Source organism: Elephantulus edwardii, unplaced genomic scaffold (assembly GCF_000299155.1).
Source record: "Elephantulus edwardii isolate Elephantulus edwardi_28Jun2011 unplaced genomic scaffold, EleEdw1.0 scaffold00002, whole genome shotgun sequence".
Classification (NCBI taxonomy): Eukaryota; Metazoa; Chordata; class Mammalia; order Macroscelidea; family Macroscelididae; genus Elephantulus; species Elephantulus edwardii.
The window spans coordinates 17,258,342-17,266,962 of NW_006399752.1; positions in this window are offsets into that span (position 1 = coordinate 17,258,342).

Genomic DNA, 8,621 nt, shown 5'->3' on the forward strand with positions numbered 1-8,621 from the left:
GCTATGAGTCGCAGGCAACTCGACGGCACATAACAACAACAACAATATTTGGTTACTAGTTTGGGACCACTTTCCAGTTCAGGAACATGAGTGGAGCAGCTGGATTATACAAAGGTGTTTTCTGTTTTTATTGATGCTTGAGTGTAGTCTATTGTTCACAGTTAGGTGTGAGCTGATTGGATTTGGCCTCACTCTTAAAAAGGCATTTGGACCTTCAGGACTATGACCCTTGAAACTAGTTTTAATTGTTTTTCATCAAACATTCTTTTAGGTGGTATAGCACTGGCCTGTCAATTTGCTGTACAGTGGTAACTCATAGTTGCTGTGATGCTGAACACTGTGACACTGATGTGTTAAATGTGATAATAGTTACCCATTGTGGACAGTGTTTCGTGGTTCTCCCAGATTAAAACAGGCCTGGAAGAAGGAGTGGTACCCACTTTCAAAATAACTTGCCTCTGGAAATTTTATGAACTTGGAGAATCACTAAAAGTTACAGACATATTCAGGTCTTTTGTTCACAGGGTCACTATGAGTCATCTATGATTCGACAGCACTTACAGCAACAACAACGTATAAATATGAAAAACACACCTTCACTGATACTAGAAAGCACAGTCATGCAGAGTGTTTACCAATTATTGTCTTAAAGAAACAGATTCTTATGTCTTAAAGCAAGGATGGTAAAGCTTTGTCTTTCATACTTTGGATATATAGCTAGGCAAGGATATTCCTTAGAAAGGGACATCATACTTGGGAAGATAGAGATACAACTAAGGAGAGGAAGATCTTCAACGTGATGGACTGACATGGTGATTTCAATAATGGGCTCTAGTATAACAGAGAAGATAAGAATGGCACGGGACAGGGCAGGGTACAGGTCCACTCTTTGCTTCTTAGGGTCACTAAGAGTCACACTTGACTCGATGACACCCAACAACAACAACAACAACAACAACAACAACAATTTTCCCAAAGTAAATACTCAACTATTTATTTTTGAATTGGAAGGCCTATGTGACCCCTAACAAAAGCTTAAAGGCTGAGAGGTCATAAATGTCTAACATTATAAAAATATAACTGCCTGACTGTAATCAGAAGAATCTACTTAGGGTAATACTTATATTTGAGCTTTTGTCCTTAAAGATTGTTTCTCCAGAATGAGTTTGAGAAAAATCTGTACCAGTTGTTTTGTTTTTGCTTTTCCATATGATGTACCCCATTTAGATCTTGATATATTTTTACTTTTCTTTCCATGAAGTCTTTATCTAAATTCATGATCTGTAGCTCTAAAGTAAGTTTCGGGGAGTGCCCAATATCCTTGCATTTGGTGAATGAAGAGAGAGTCTAATAGTTTTCTTGGCCAAGCAAAAGAGGTGTGGTGCCTGACTGCAGTGAGTCAGGAGTTGGCACCTCGCCATGAGCCAAAAAGACATCCGTGGCATCACAGCCCTGCATGAAAGCACAGGACAGTGAGAGATAGAGTCAAACAGTATTAGCTTGGTAATTCACTTAATAATTATCTGCAAGATATTGTAAAGAGGCCAACTTGCCTGAAGATTACAGTCACTGTCAGAAGATTTCCTCACACTTGGCAAAAGTATTCTCTAAAATATTTCAAACATAAAGATTTTTCTTTCAAGGCAAGAACTAAAGGGAACTCTTAACTTACATTTTCCTTTCTTTTCTTGAGGCTCTGTCTTCTCAAGCTACTTATGTTTATCTTCTCTGAGCTTCCCTAAGATGAGAATCACCACCTAATTTACTATAGTGATGGACCAGAAAGAAATATCTGAAAGAAGGGTGTAAGTCAGACAGAAAATTATAAATGAGTTATCAATCTGAAAAAAAGAAGAACCAAGGGGGAAAAAGAGTTGTTGTTGTTAGGTGACTTCCAGTAAGCTTCTAACTCACTGTGAGCCTATATACAACGGAACAAAACCCTACCCAATCCTGTGCCTTGTTCACAATCTCCACTGTGCTTGAGTCCACTGTGCCAATCCATCATATTGAGAATCTTCTCCTTCGCTGACCTGCATGTTGTGATACTCCAAGTATGTCAGATGAAATTCTCACCCTCCTTGGTACTAACGGACACTCTGACTGCACTTCTTCTAAGACAGGAGAGAGCAGTGGGCTTTAAATGCAAGGCACAAGAAGATTCTTCAACATGCATTTGAATATGACAAACAGGTATATCAATATCTTCTGCTTGCAGGAGACCATCCACCATCCTGTCTGATATAGAGCATTATTACTGTCATTGCTATGTGTCGGTAAGCTGAAACCAACTCATAGCTGACTCTCCAGTTTATCCTCATAGGCCTTAAAGCGCACAGGAGGCAAGTACTTCTATTTGCCCACAGAGCAGCTAGTGGATTTGAACCGCTTGCCTTTGGATTGCCCACACAATTCTTTACTCAGTAGGTCATCAAAGCCTTCCTCACAAAGCATTAGGTACCATGATAATTGATAAAAGATACAAGACACTTGAGGTTAAAAGTAAGATGGAAGAAAACAAATACAAACAAATGTAAACAATTTTATAAAAAATAAATTAAAGAGCCCGTATGTTTCTAAATCAGCATGCCTCTACAGTTACATATTGCACCGGGAAAGCCTACAGTTAGAGAGCAGTTTGAGGAGTAAGGTGCATCTAATTCAAGCCACAGTCTTTTCAACCACTTGTTATGCATGTGAAAGCTAGAGAAGAAGAATGACAGAAGAAGAATTGATGCCTTTGAGTTGTGGTGTTGGAGAAGATGGTTACCAAAAGAATAAACACATGTCTTGGAGAACATGCAACCAGAGTGCTCCTTGGAGGCAAGGATGACAAAGCTTCATCTCACTTACTTTGGGCATGTTGCTAGGAGAGGTTATTCCTTGGAGAGAGATATCATGCTTGAAGAGGTGGAGGGATGCAAAAGATCAAGACCCTCAACCACGTGGACTGACACAGTGACTGCAGCCTTGGGCTCAGGTATGTCAGTGATTTTGAGAATGACACAGGATAGGTCAGGGTTCAGATCTGTGGTACATAGGGTCTCTGAGTCATACTCAAGTTGACAGCACCTAAAAACAATTACAAAAACTAGAGTTAAAATACTATGGGATCTTAATGATGATTTATCACAGCAGTTCTTGTTCATGGGTATACGTCACAACCATGGAGGACATTTTTTTAAAGAAACACCTGGACTTCCCTCCTCACCTTCCACACCCAAAACTTCCTAGAACATTATCTGAGAGTCAGGACATGGGATTAGTTCAGGTTACGAGCAATCTTACTTACTATACATTTACTTATGGATCAAATTCTCTTCTTTCCAGTGAGCTGTGAGTTTAAAGACTGCTATCTAATAGTACTCTAACACCTCCAAACTCCTAGGATCCAGAGAAGACATCTCTTAATTGTGGGCAAGCTTATTAGTCTTCAAGATGATGTTTTAGATTCGAGGTGATTAGTGATTGAATTTGAGTGATTAGTTTTGAGGTGATACCTGGTTCCCACTACCATTCCCGCAAGTAGACAAGTTAAACTTTGCCTATTCTAAATGCATGTAAAACGAAAACTAGAATTATGTGAACTTTGTTATCCCACAACAGTCATGTTGTGAGGTCATTAAAAAAATTAGTTGTCATTGAATTTAACAATAGCCTTTGCTGGTATATGCTGCTGAGTTGAGTATGACTCATTGGGACCCTATAAACAACAGATCCTAATCCTGTCCTATCCTGTATCATGCTTATCATGTCTGATATGCATGAGTCCATTGCTGTAGTCACTATGCCAATTCATTTTCTTGAGGGTCTTCCTGTCTTTCACTAACCTTCTAGCATGATATCCTTTCCCAAGGAATACCTCCTTCTAGTAACATGCCCAAAGTATGTGAATGAAGCGTTGCCATTTTTGCCTCTAATGAACACTATGGCTTCAATTCCTACAAGACATATCTGTGGAATGCAGTCCATGGGATTTCGGTGCTCTTCTTCAGCATCACAAGTCAAAAACATTGATTTTTCTTCTATTATCCTTATCCGTTGTCCAGCTCTCAGATGTACAGCAAGTAACTGGAAAGATCACGGCTTGAATCAGGCACACCTAAGTTTTTAAACTGACATCACTGCTTTTCAGACTTTGGAGATATCCTTAGCAGCAGACTTTCACAGTGCAATATGTCTTTGATTTCTTCACTGCTGGTACCCAAGGTGTTGACTGTAGATCCAAGTATGATGAATTTGTTTATATTTCAGTCTCTCTCCTTTTATCATGATGTTGTCTATTAGGCCAGTGATAAGAATTTTTCCCCTTGATGCTGAGATGTAACAAATATTGAAAGCTGTAGTCTTTGATCTTCTGCAGCATTTAAAATCCTCCTCACTTTCAGCAAGCAAGGTTGTGTCATCTCCATAAAACAGGTTTTGATAAGTCTTCCTCTGATCCATATGCCACATTCTTCTTCAGAGAGTCCAGCTTCTCATGTTTGTTCAGCACACAGATTGAAAGCATGTGGAGAAAAGATAAAGCCCTGACATGTATCTTTCTTGCTTTTGAACTATGCGTGTTCCCTTGTTCTGTTTGGACAGCCGCTTTGTGGTCTGGGTATAGTTATGCATAAGTATGATTAAATATTCTGGGATTCCTATTCTTCTCAATGTTAACTACAATTGGTTGTAAATCATGCAGTTAACTGCCTTTGTATCCTCAACACAACACAAATAGGCTTTTCTTAGCATTCTCTGCTTTCTTCTAGGATACATTTGATATCAGCAATGATATCTCTAGCTGCACAGCCTCCACTAAAACTGGCTGAACTTTTGGCAGTCAGATCTCAATGTATTGTTAGACTTTTTGAATGATCTTTAACAATATTTTTCTTGCATGTAATATTAATGATAATTTCCACATTCTGTTGAGTCATTTTTCTTGGGAATGGGAACAAATCTTTCCAGTTTGTCAGGTAACCATCTCCCAAATTTCTTGACACAGACTGGTGAGTACCTCATAACTACATCTGTGCATTGAAACATGTCAATTATTCCATCAGTTCCTGGGCTTTACTTTTTGCAGATGCCTTCAGTGCAGCTTGACCTTCCTTTATTACCAGTGACTCTTGATGATGTGCTACTTTTTGAAATAGTTTATTGTTTACTAATTATTTTTGGACTGCGGTAATCGGGATGGGTGTGTCAGAGGCAATGCAATTGGCACAAGATAGAGCAGGGTTTAGGGCTATTTTACATAGGGTCGCTAGGAGTCACAAACAACTCGACGGCACATAACAACAACAACAACATAACATCTCTTTACTACTATAATTTAAAAGCTTAAATACATTTATTTTTAAAAATGTTCTACTAGTTTATTTACAAAATTCAAATACACTGTTTTTAAGAACAATTCTTTCAATTTCCCTCACCTCATCCCCATCAAGTTGTATAACCCCATGTTTAATCTCCCCTCCCCCTGCATATTCTCATCCCTCTGCTTCCACACTCTCCAACCCCTCTTGAATCCTTATACTCATTCTACAATAATGGTTTTATACAACACTTATCCTTGTGGGACTGAGTTAGTTCACTCAGGATAATGCTCTCCAGTCCCTCCTAAATTAGGTAATAGTATACAAAAACACTGCTCCTGTGTGCTGCATAGTAATCCATTGTGTGAATGTACCATGATTTCTCAATCCAGTCATTTGTGGTTGGACATTTTGGCTCTTTCCATGTTCTTGTGATGGTGAATGATCCAACTATGATCATTGGTGTACAAATCTCAGTTTGTGCCTCAGTTCTCATTTTCTCAGGGTATATTCCAAGTAGTGGAATAGCTAAGTCATATGGAATTTCTATGTTCAGCTTTTTGAAGAAGCACCAAACTGCCTTACAGAATGGTTGTACCATTTTACAATCCCACCAACAATGTGTAAGAGCTCCTTTCTTTCAGCTTGAGAAATGCCAAACAAATCCTCCCTTTTTATTCTTTAACGACAGCTCTTTGACTATTCTATTATAATACTTTGCCTTCTCAAGCCACCCTTTGAAATCTGCTCATCTCTTTAATTTTTATATCTCTTTGTTTTGAGATAAAGCAAAAGTGTTCCATATGGTTTCAAAAGTCTATAGATTTTATAGAAGTTCTTCACTCTCTCTCCTTTAGAGCAGTTGATGTGTTAGAACTGTTGACCTCTCTCTCTGCCAAGCACTTAATCATATACCATTAGAGTCCATAAAGTGGTCATGTTGTTGTTAGGTGCTGTTGAGTACAACTCACAGCAACCCAGTGAACAACATATCTGAATCCTGTTCTATTCTGTGCCATCCTCATCATTTCTGATACGCTTGAGCCCATTGCTGTAGCCATCCTGTCAAACCATCTAGTTGGGGTCTTCCTCATTTTCACTGACCCTCCATCTTTCCAAGCATTAAACCTATTTCCAAGGAACAGCCTCTCCTAGCAGCATGCCCATACTATGTGAGACAAAGTTTTGCCATCCTTGCCTCCACGGAGCACCCTGGTTGTACGTAGTCCTAGACATACTTATTCATTCATTTGGTAGTTCCATGGGTTATTCAGTACTCTTTTGCAATGCCACAACTGAAAGGAATCAAGTCTTCTTCTGTCATTCTTACTCATTGTCCACCTCTCAGATTCATAGCAAGTGATTTAAAAGTGATCATAGACACTCATTATTAGTGTCTTATAGATACCCATTATTAGTATTCACATATTTAGTGCATGTGGCTAGTCCTTGGAGAGGGACATCATGCTTGGAAATGTGGAGAAATTGCAAAAGAGAGGAAGACTCTCAACCAGATAGATTGACACCGTGACTATTGTAATGGGTACAAGTATGTCAGAAACAATGAGGATAGCACTGATAGGACAGGTTAAAATCTGGTTTTCATAAGGTGTTGCTATGAGTTGTACTCAGTGATGTCTTACAATAAGAAAGGAAAAAGATAAAATCAGATCAATTATGAGAAGACAAAGGGAGAAAAATAGGAGAGTGCAAATTATCATCTAAACTCTCATTGTCCATAATAGGCCAGGCATATGAAGACTGTATCCATCCCCTGAAAGGGTGAAACCCTGCCCCTTGAATGTCCCACAGCTGTGTGGGCATAGGGAATATGTACCATGAGCTTCTATGGGATGGAAGTAAGCAGTTGTAAGTAAATTCTTCTTTCTTTGGGCTAGTTTAGACTGGTTGAACTGCAGACAGGAGGGGATGGTGGCCTCCGAGGCTACCTGGATTTGCTTATCACCAGTGTTCAACAAAGACATCCTCTCCTTGTGTTTTCTACATTTGATTGCTGCGCATATTTCTCGAAACAGCCATTTCATGGCTGCTTCAAGGTAGGGTCTCTAGGAATCAGAGTCAGGATGACAGCACCCAACTACACTGTTCTTCTAAGTCAGCTGTGGTTTTCCTGCTTTTTTGTACTCACAAAGACCTGAGAGTCTCACCTATCAGGCAGCTTCTAACCATTCACACAGCTACCACAGGGCGAATTTGAGATTTCAACCTGGGATTATGTGACTCCTCAAATTTTTTGGTTTTGTTTTTAATGCAGTTTTAATTATGATTTTAATGAACGTTTTCAGAGAAATTAAATTTTCATTTATTCATTGTTGCACATTTTATCCCTTCTTCCTCCCTTCCTCCTATTCATACATTGATGCACAATTACCTCCCTCCTCTGCCTCAGTCCTCTTTGCAATGATGTACCTCTTATGCTGGGCTGTTGTTGTACATATGATGCCCTTTAAACAGTTTTTTCCTTCATTTGTTCCAATGCAATTGTTATTATCTATTCACTCAGCCTCCCAACTCCCCCCATTTCAGACTGCTTTATAATAGTGGTATTATGCTGCACTTGTCCTTTTATCTGAGATATTTCACTCAGCATGATATCCTCCAGGGTCACCCGTGTTGTATAATGTTTTACAAGTTCATTGTTTTTCAATGTTGTGAATGAATATACCATAGTTTTTATATCCATTCATTTGTTGATGGGCACTTGGTTGCTTCCATCTCTTTGCTATTGTGAACAAAGCCAAAATAAATACAGGTGTGCATATATCTGCCTCGGTGGCAGTTATGGTTTCTTTAGGGTATATTCCCAGTAGTGGAATTGCTGGGTCAAATGGTATTTCTAGTTCCAACTTTTTGAGAAAGTGCCCCATACTGCCTTCCATAGTGGTTGCACCATTTTACCACACTCCCACCAGCAGAGCATAAGGGTTCCAATCTCTTCACATCCTCTCCAGCATTAGTTGTTTGCTGCTCTGTTGAACTTTGGTATTCTTACTGGGGTGAGATGATATCTCATAGTTGTTTTGATTTGCATCTCTCTTAGAACTAGGGATTTTGATCATTTCTTCATGTGTTTGTTTACCACCTGAATGTCTTCTTTCGTGAAGTGTCTATTCATCTCCAGTGGCTATTTTGTGATTGGATGTTTACCCTTTTCTTGTTGAAGTTTTGTAATATTCTATAAATTTTAGATATGAGTCTCTTTTCAGATATGTCATTGTTGGTGTTGTTATGTACCTTCAAGTCGCTTGCGTCTCACAGAGATCCTATGTACAACAGCTCTGAACCCTGCTCTATCTT